Genomic DNA, 10,656 nt, shown 5'->3' with positions numbered 1-10,656 from the left:
TGCCATAATGTTGAAGTGTTATGTTGTTGGGGAGACATTCCAAGACCGCAATACAATCACTTCCAATCCAAACATAGAAACTGTGCAAGTAAACACAAAATTCTCCAGTAGTGCTTTCCTTTTCTCAAAATACATTCCTATTAGTATATTCAGCAGAAGTCAATTTGATTTTACATAGCAAGTACTAATGGAAAGGGTGGGCCTGTCAGTCTGCAGAAAGTGAATCAAATTGTGGCTTTATTTTGAGACCGCCACTCTGAGGTTTTCTCTGATTTGTCAGAGCTATATTTTATAAGCCTCTCTCTGAATGCAGCATGAGTGCATTCATCTCTCAGTTGACTCACAGGGCTACTGTTCTGTCTGCGTCTTTCATTTGTTATAAAACAGCACCCAAGGTTGGTGGCTATCAGGGGGTGGAGAGCCGAGGAAGCTCCATGGACACTGAACTGGCAGCCAGGGGGGGGGGGGGTGTAGCAATGTGCTACTTTTGTAAACAAAATGAACCCAAAAAGAAAATCTCTTTTTTTATGACTGCACCATCAAGAATTGATGACTGGTAGAGAGGCTGCAGGAGACTGATCCCCCTTATTTGTATGGTACATTAGCACAGATAGGAGAAAGAGGCTGGTTGGCTCCCAACTTACCTCTACCTGTCTAGTAGCACACCTGGGAGGGGGTACTTGAACTGGCTTTGCGGTCCCTGTTTCTCTGTGATAGCATACTCTTGAAACTTCATGTGTATACCCAGTGCTTAATTTGTAAAAAAGTAAGTGCCAGGGCCCAAATATTTTTGAGTACTTCTGTGACACTGCAGGTGGGCAGTTCCACACCACTGCTGCTACCACACATAGCGTTAGAACAGGTGAAAAACACTAAGCACACCTATTTCCATTTGGTATATACCAATATTCAATGTATTTAAATGTTGTTCTGTGGCATGAGTTATAGAAAATTAAAGGTGGGGGGAGATAGTCTCAACCTTGGCATCTAGGTTGGAAATAATATAGAAACAGAAAAAAAGTGTTCCCGAAATAGGGAACTCCCGTCCCCTGCACACTGTCCAGTTTCTGAAAAAATCAGATCAATAATTTAGAAGTGGTGTGTAATTGCCAGGTAATACACCCATTACCTATTGCAATGGACCACTTGTTTTATGGAAATTAATATCCAATTTTCAGATGACAATAAAACATGGATTAGATAGAGAAAACAGTAATTTTTCAAATGACAGTCTTCAAATTGGTCACAACAACTTGAAATTCATCAGGAGCTAAATTTATAGTTTCTTAGGTTCTAAAAAATAATCAAAATACATAAATCTTAATTTAGTAACTTATCGCAATTTTTCATAAATCCCAGTCTGTTACATATAGCATTATTTCATCAATCAATACATGTGACTTGTTATCCATTAGATTGTGTAAACTCATGCCTTAAAGGAATAGTTCGTTCAGAAATATTATTGGCCAAAAAGATGGGCAATAGTAAAACAAATATGTAAAATATATTTTTTTTATGTGTCTATGTAAAGTTTCGAGCAAATGAAACTCAAACTTTAAAATTGCAAGCACTAGGGGGCATGCATTTTGTAAAATGGATGCCGCCTGTGCTTGCGTTTGCGGCACTAATGAAGCTAAAGCCAGCCAGCTGTAGTAAACAAAAGCTACTACTGGGTGGCTTTTGCTTCATTGGTGCCAGACACGGAGGACGGGGACCAGAGACTACAGGCAGGAAAGCTGCAGCTGCATCTCGGTAAGTGCTATTTTTTTTACAAAAAATAAGCACTATCTGCATTTTTTTCCCTACTTTTTCCGGGCTATTGGAGCTTTATAAACGTTGTATTTATGTTTGCAGTAGTTTCAGCTTGGAGCCCAATGGGCTCCAAGCTGAAGCTACCGCAAACATAAATACAATGTTGTTGTGTTTCAAAAACGTTTCGGTTTTTCTTTCTAAGTTTCTCAGGCTCCTCCGAGCCGACTGCTTGGAGGAGGGAACAGCAAGAGCAAGGGAAGGATGGAGAGTGACAGCAGAATACTGTGGAAGGAACATTGTGGTGCATGTGTTAAGGGAACAGGTAGGGCAAGAAGTATCTAGGGAGATTGTATATGTGGGTATTGGAAGCGCAGGGTCATGTAGCAGGGGCATGTGAAGAGTGCATGGCAGAGAGAAACAGGTATGCAGGAAGATTGAATGAAGTATGAGAAGTGCATGTGGAAATAGAGGAATTGGGGATAATATGTATTCATGAGTGCTGCAAGACAAGAGTACACATGAGAACGATGCCACTTAAATAACGGGATTCACAAACGTTTGCTGCTGCCCTCCTGCCATGTTTAGGTGCTACAAATGAAACACATATGTATTGGGGCAAGGTCATGCAAATCAGCTCCCCTTACACATTCTGCGTATGCTACAGTTCTCCTCTGCATTGCAAATCAAAGGTCAAGTGGGGCTGCTGAAGAAAATCAATAGCATGTCTCACTGAGACACACATAGAATTGTATAAAGGGCTGGAGTACTGTTTGTTCAAGACTTATCAGGGTCATCCTGAAGGACAGCCAGAATAGCCTAGGTGACACTTGCATATTGTGAAATGCCATGCAAGTGCCCAATGGGATGCTACTTCTGGCCACATTTGTATGAGGTGGTTTGTAAAATGTATGTGTGCGAAGCATGTATAAAACCTGCAGTTAAACATTTTAACTTCACCTCATGTGCAATTGTTTCATTGGCGGGGCAGGATAAACTGTTCCAATTCATGAATCAACCACCCCACCCTCTCTGACATACACAGAACATGCATGTTGTAGGATTTCTATTACAAACATTAATGAACGTGTTTTGGCATTGCATATGTGTGTCTACAAACCACGAATAGTGACAGTGCAATCCCGATACACTGCCATGAAGAATTAATGAAAGGAGAAAACAATCCACATTGATCAGAATACATACACTAAATCACAATGTATTACATGAGTAATGTAAGTATGTCATTAAAATCACACATTAGATAATGATTTGATATAGGAAATTACAAAACATCCGAATACGTTATTCTGTGTTTAAATGTTACAGGGAAAGGAATGCTGTGATTCTTTAAGTTTGATACCAATAGAATTCATTTGACCTTTATAAAAAAGGTTAATGCATTTCAAAATAAAGTAAGAACATCTGTGCTTATGTAAGAATCATGTTCATTTAGCTAACTGAGAACATATAGAAATGCAGAGAATTGTTTTAGGTCATGTAATACCAAAAGTCATTTGAATGGTCAAAGTGCATTCTTAAATTGATGGATGATGACCTGCTGTCGAGATGATGGCTGTAGTATAAACACTGACTTTGGGCTTATGAATCATTATTCAAATGAATTTCAGTTTCATAAGAGTTCCAATTCTACTTACTCTTTGGTATAATCAAAGAGAAGCCATCCATAAAGCACGTTATTATGTGTTATAATTGAAGCCTACGAGCCTATTAATTTCATGAACAATTCTTGATTTTTGAGCTCCAGATCTATAACCTCAAGAATCAATGTGTCCAAACTAACACTTTCAAAAACAAAATGCAGACATGCACATACAGGTTTATATTTTAAATTCCTGTTTATGTATGAACATATTTCAAAATGTAATAGTATACATTTTAGTGAATTATGACATACACATTCAGATTTGTTATACAATGCGCAATCAAAAAAATACAAATACTTGCTTAGATAATGTTATTCCCTCTTTTTAAATAGTACATATTGATAACACCAGTGTTCTGTGAGTTATGGCGTACAAAGGTATCATGTTAGAATTAGTGCATGCTTCCAAGTAATAATATGTCATTTAACACACTCTCGGGTAAACACAATGGAAGCTATTTAAGAAATACATATTTCAACAGATATACAATCTAACTTGCAAGGGTGGAGGTGAACTAGAAGTTAGAAACCCATTCTGATGACATTAAAAACCTTACAACCCTTTAGTTCCAGTGGCGGTAGACTTTATGTGTACGAATTAGTCACATTAAGCCAATTAGAGGGTTCATAGAATAATAAACCGCTATCAGATTTCTCTAATGTGTTTGAAGGAAGATACATAGACATTCCAAACCCTATGAGCAGTCAAAGAGTTAATTTTAATCTTGCATGTTGACAACAAAGATGAATTGACCAAGGAAATACATGCTACATTTACGTGCAGGTAATGAGGCACTTAATTGTAGAGCAAAGGATGATTTGCCTATGGAGCCACGAACGGGATATAACTTGGGAGCTGGGAAATCTTGTTACCCGGATACCAGGGCTGATAATTAGAATAAGATGGCCTGTTGTCCAATGATTTGCCAGTCCATTTAGGGCACGGGGGGGGGGCAGCCCCAACCACAGGGCACTGAGATATTCATCCTTGATTTTGGTTCCTATCCAAAGAGTTATATCCACAAGCTGAACATGATGTCCCATTTTTGCATTTATAAGTTATATTAATTTTGAAATGTAATATCAAGCATCAATTTGTTTGGAAAGCAAGAGTCTCCAGAAAGCTGTGGCCTCTTATGCATAATAAGTCACACAATTGATAAAGGAATTAAATGCCTTTTATGCCTTGTTGCAGGCTTAGTCAAATAATGTCCAAATTAAGTTTCCTTTTTCCTGTATTCAAAGCATTGGGGATGAGTGATTTGCTATAGAAATAGGGCCCAAATGGAACAGTGGGTAAAATCTCTTTTCCTTCTCACTTGCCCATCTTCACAATAGAATCATTTAGAATGTTGTTGTAATTGTCCGTTATACGTCCAAACCCTGGGGTATCACAGCATAGTATAATATATACCTGAATTACATATCATGTAAACCCAAAATATTAAATATTCCAAATTTGACTCACTATGAAAAGCTAATATGCAGGATATTAAGTGGCCTTTTTTTTTAACCAAAATGATGTGGCAATGTTTCATATACTGATAGAAACTCACTTATGATAATGTATGGATGGATGTCAGTTTGAATGAGCAATGCTATTCCTGTTCTCTATTCTATATTTTTATTAGCAACACCAAAAACAGTCCGTTTGTATTATGATGACATATTGGATTTCAAGCCAACCCAGATTTATGTGAAATATTTTGGTGACTTCCCATGTTATGTGGTCGGCACCACCTGCATTTAAATTCATTCATTCTATTTAAATAAAAACAACATTATTCTTACTTAAAACATCTGTTTCTTGTCCCAGATTGTCGGTGGGATTGTCTCTCAGACATCAATAAATTGTATTGTTTTCATCCGGAATTCTATGATTGTGTGAAGTTGAATTTTTGGTGGGATTTTATATTGCCCCTGTGGGAGGTCCTCCAATCAAATGTATACATTTCTCCCCCTTGTTCACCAGAATCTTTGTTTGATGATGGCATTGCACCCTTTTGGAATTCTGCAGCTTTTGGCACATGATACACACTGATAGATTCCAATGGAGTCCATGTAAATGCCTGACGTATGTATTTTTAAAATTTTATTGATTGAGCATTAGTTAGGCGCCTATACAAATAAATTGTGTTTCCAGGTGTCATGTGTGTACATGGCAGGAGCAATAAGTGCATTCCTCCTGCAATTGTTTGCCCTATGAAGTGCACAAAACCCGATCCACCTAGAAACAATGGCCGTCATTGTATAACTATTGCAATTGGTAGTGCGATCAATGAAATTACCAGGGAGGAATCTGTGTGGACATAAGTGCACATGTTTGCACGCCCATCAGTGCTAATTATGAGTAGAACATGTGGAATTTACACTCTCTATATCACTAGGTCTTAGCAGAATTGTATATTATTGATGGGCATTCATAGTAGTGCTGTGAGCAGAAATGGTTGGCCAGCTGTTTGTTTATTACATGCTAAAGGAAACCAGTGAAATACATAAATCATATTCTTGATTAAATATTTAAGGTATGCATGGACATTGCATACCTAGTTTTGCAAGGTAATGACAGGAATAACCTTTTGTGAATATTTGATGGTGTAAGGAATCACATGTGTAAGCAGACGCATGGTTGATGTGCTTAAAGCTGATGAAAAACCTTACTAAGAGGAGTTTCATTATTTTGCTCATATAGTCTGGTAACAGTGTATGTCAATTAGTGTATAGAACATCCTTATGCTTAGTCATTAAACAAGCAATGTTTATGTTTATTGCATGTATCTTTATTTTTTGCAGATGGAATTAGAAGGTAAATGTTTCTTTTTTTTTCAATATATACAGGTCGTTGAAGTGCAGGAGCTTATAGAACAACAACATTGTAGAATCCATGACAATGACTTTAGTGAGACAGAAAAAACTCTAGTCAGAGAAATGTGCAATGTAAGTTCCATGTTTCATTTTGTACTCTATTTTTAAGAAGAGTATAACTTTAAGAGTGAAGCTTTTGGTAAGGGATGTGATGCAACTGACCATTATCAGAGAGCCGCCTTTTAAAACTCTTTTGCATGACAAGTCATGGCCACTTTTCTTCTGATTGATTTTCTTGTAATGCACTGTAGTATATTGTATTTTGATGATAACAGTACCCAAATCAAACCACGTGCTACACCATTTAGTGTTGATCAATAAACAACCAAATGTTCTAATGCAATTTGCATTTCACCTTGAATTCAGAGAAGAAAAAAAAAGGCTTACACTTGATAATTGATTGGTACCTTATTTTCTCAAAAGTGTATTTTACAAATCCTCTGGTTCTGTTTGTAATATCACTTAATCCAATTTCTTAAAGATTTGTCTAAACTTGATCAATCTTATCTGGCTATTCAGTGACATGCTTTATGACCAAATGTTTAACTCACATAACTGTGATTTCTGAATGATAGTTCACATTGTGGTTAATTACGTGACATGCTAACTCTGTAAACATGTTTGGTCTTTCTGTGTGCTATTATAAAATATGTGCACACTTTGTAATTTGATATTACAGAAGGGGCGGCAGCGCAAGCACCTATAACACAGACTCAACAGTATTGTGCTCTCAAAAACAAGAAACTACATGTTTTTGAAGTGGCCATGTTCCCCATGCCCACCTTAAAGAGCCCTACTGACAGATATGTCTACTACTTTAGCTATGCCCCCTTCCTCTGTTTGCCTACCCTTTGAAAGACATGCTCAATAACTTTGAAATATTGCTGCTGAAATCGTTGTCGGAGCAGTCCTCTCAACAAACCCAGAGTGCCCTCTTTTTAAAGTCTGCTTTATCTTGTTTTTCCTTTTGGGTGTTGACCACTAGTGTTTTTATTAGTGGTGTGCCTTTTTGTTATCCTATTTTTATAGAACATTGGTTGAAACGTTTTTATTTTGGTATCATGTTACTATTGTGGTTTGGTTTGCTTCTGTATCAGCTGAAATTGGTAGTCCGTGGGAGTCTCCTCCATTCTCCTGTCTCTTTCTTACCACAGCCTCCTATGCCTTTCTCCTCCGACCATCCTGGCTCTCTTATCTGGCCCCTAGACTTCTGCCAGCTACTCCAACTCCTTCTGCACTCTTTGCCAGCAGTCCCCGAATGAGCTTGTGCCCCTGACTCCACAGCCTTCTGCCATGGGGGCTTCAAATTTTAGAGGCATGGACCACCCTTCCAGCCTCTTTCTGATCTAAGAGAGCTCTGATGTGTCTCCCTTTGCAATGGCTATGAGATTGGCTGATGGGCCCATCCCCTGGAAATAGCTTGCAATTTTAATGTGGGACTTGGGATGTGTTAGTCCGTCTCCATTGGTGGTCCTCTCCAAGACTGCCACATTGATGACCCTACCCTTGTGATTCTGGGTAATATTTATGCACACTTGCATTGGAAACTGAGCATAGGGCAATACCGCCATCATGGGAATTTCCATCATACCTTTTTCCCTGAAAGGGACAGAAGCTTCCAAGGCAGCAATGTGATGGGCCTTGGGACATAGTTGTAGCAACACTTGATGATTAGAGGAGTAGCTTCAGAAATGAGAGCCCTCTTTCTTGTTAGCTCAGTTCCAATGACATCTCTTGTGCCCATCCTTTTACACATGGCTAGAAACAGACAATATTAATAATGATTATCTCAGAGATATCTAAGAGATAGATATACAGGAATGTTAGGTGAGATTGGTGTGCCATCTATCTTGAAGACCCCTCCAGTACAGTACAATAATGGATGGCTTTATATCTCCAGACCATGGGTCTCTAATGCATGAATGCTCATACTAGAACCATTGATAAGGCATTTAGACTAAAACCATTGTAACATACGTTTATTTGGGCATAAGTCCATTCTCTCATAGTGCACCTACAAACATGATACATTAATATACTTTAAAACATTATTTAAAAAAATAGCACAGCCTTCAAAATGAATTCTTCAGACGTTAGGCCAATTTTCACTTATGAATTGTGGGCTGTATATTTACAAAATGAACAAAAAAAACAGAAGAAGAATGACCATGAAGAGGAAGTAAAGCTCATAATGACCTTTGTCAAGTACCTGGAAAAGAAGGCGTCAAGGCTGCAAACAGCGTCTCCTATATTGTTAGCACTTTTAAAAGTAAACCATGTTTTTTTCTAGCTAGCGTTTAGATACTGAAGATTAGATGTGCCAATTATCTTTAATAATTGTTTTGTTTATTTTATGTGAGTTAGAACTGGAAGTGCTAATAGGGGTTATTTATTTAGCAGGATTGTAGGCATTTTGGAAGCAAAACTAAGAGGCCGATTCATGGAATAATTAGCGCGGCGCAAGTGGGCAAAAACGTGCGATTCGCAGTGGAATGGCGAAAATCGCAGTGCAATTGCGAAAATCGCAGTGCAATTGCGAAAATCGCACGAAAAGCAGCGCACGTCGATTCATGGAAGGCCGTGCGCGAGAAAACCAGCGGATGTGCGATAAAAAGTGCGCGGCGCACGTTGGCGCACAGGCCATCTAACAGCGTGCGCCAGGTCACTGCGAAAATCGCACAGGCCACAGCGAAAATCGCACATAGCGCGGCGCACGCAACAAAAGTAGGCGGAACACGGGCGTAACACTCGGAATGGGGAACAACTTGCCAAAACGTGGGCGTCACGGGGGAAGTACAGGGCACAAGTGCGCGGAACGCCCACACGCTCGCCTACAACACGTATTCATGGAATAGAATAGGGGAAAAAAGCGCACGCTCAAACCAGCGCACAGGCACAAACACGACCGCCACAAGAAAGCAGGCGGTAGCGTCTCTGCGGCTGTAAGAAATGTGCGCCAAAAGGTGCGCCAACAAATCGCACCTATATACTGCCATGATGAATGTCCCATACTGTGGCCCTCCAGGAAAAAAGACGTGCAAAGGGGTACCCACAAACACGGACACCCGCTGACAAAAAATACGTGTGCGTGTATACCGGGGTGCGCGGGAAGTCTAACACGCGATTTCAGCAGGGTACGTGCATCACAGGGGTTCGCGTGAAGTTTCACACGCGATCGGGTCTGGGGGAGCGGGCTACGTGTATTTCAGGGGTGCGCGGGAAGTTCCACACGCGAATAGCCTGGGCGCGTGTATTCCAGGGGTGCGCGGGAAGTTCCACACGCGAATAGCCTGGGCGCGTGTATTTCAGGGGTGCGCGGGAAGTTCCACACGCGAATAGCCTGGGCGCGTGTATTCCAGGGGTGCGTGGGAAGTTCCACACGCGAATAGCCTGGGCGCGTGTATTCCAGGGGTGCGCGGGAAGTTCCACACGCGAATAGCCTGGGCGCGTGTATTTCAGGGGTGCGCGGGAAGTTCCACACGCGAATAGCCTAGGCGCGTGTATTTCAGGGGTGCGCGGGAAGTTCCACACGCGAATAGCCTAGGCGCGTGTATTTCAGGGGTGCGCGGGAAGTTCCACACGCGAATAGCCTGGGCGCGTGTATTCCAGGGGTGCGCGGGAAGTTCCACACGCGAATAGCCTGGGCGCGTGTATTTCAGGGGTGCGCGGGAAGTTCCACACGCGAATCGCCTGGGCGCGTGTATTTCAGGGGTGCGCGGGAAGTTCCACACGCGAATAGCCTGGGCGCGTGTATTCCAGGGGTGCGCGGGAAGTTCCACACGCGAATAGCCTGGGCGCGTGTATTTCAGGGGTGCGCGGGAAGTTCCACACGCGAATAGCCTGGGCGCGTGTATTTCAGGGGTGCGCGGGAAGTTCCACACGCGAATAGCCTAGGCGCGTGTATTCCAGGGGTGCGCGGGAAGTTCCACACGCGAATAGCCTGGGCGCGTGTATTTCAGGGGTGCGCGGGAAGTTCCACACGCGAATAGCCTGGGCGCGTGTATTTCACACGCGAATAGCCTGGGCGCGTGTATTTCAGGGGTGCGCGGGAAGTTCCACACGCGAACAGCCTGGGCGCGTGTATTTCAGGGGTGCGCGGGAAGTTCCACACGCGAACAGCCTAGGCGCGTGTATTTCAGGGGTGCGCGGGAAGTTCCACACGCGAACAGCCTGGGCGCGTGTATTTCAGGGGTGCGCGGGAAGTTCCACACGCGAACAGCCTGGGCGCGTGTATTTCAGGGGTGCGCGGGAAGTTCCACATGTGATTTGACAGTGTGGGTCCTCCCAGGTGTACCCTGTACACCCTCCATGGCCCCTGCAGGCAGCCCACACCACAGGGGACTACCCTGCATCCCTGGTCATGTCCCGCAGGCAGC

The 10,656-nt window shown here is 41.8% G+C and overlaps 1 long non-coding RNA gene across 1 annotated transcript in view; it reads left to right on the top strand.

Annotated features, from left to right (window-relative positions):
* Nucleotides 1-6,273: 6,273 nt before the first annotated feature.
* LOC138467795 (uncharacterized) overlaps nt 6,274-10,656 on the top strand; it is a 147,540-nt gene continuing 143,157 nt past the window's right edge. Inside the window, exon 1 of the long non-coding RNA XR_011268144.1 lies at nt 6,274-6,352. This is a non-coding gene — a long non-coding RNA (uncharacterized lncRNA). The remainder of the gene's footprint in view (nt 6,353-10,656) is intronic.

This window comes from Ambystoma mexicanum, chromosome 4q (assembly GCF_040938575.1).
Source record: "Ambystoma mexicanum isolate Mex_15411 chromosome 4q, UKY_AmexF1_1, whole genome shotgun sequence".
NCBI lineage: Eukaryota > Metazoa > Chordata > Amphibia > Caudata > Ambystomatidae > Ambystoma > Ambystoma mexicanum.
The sequence above is the reverse complement of the archived record's forward strand: the minus strand, read 5'-3'. Positions and strand labels throughout refer to the sequence as shown.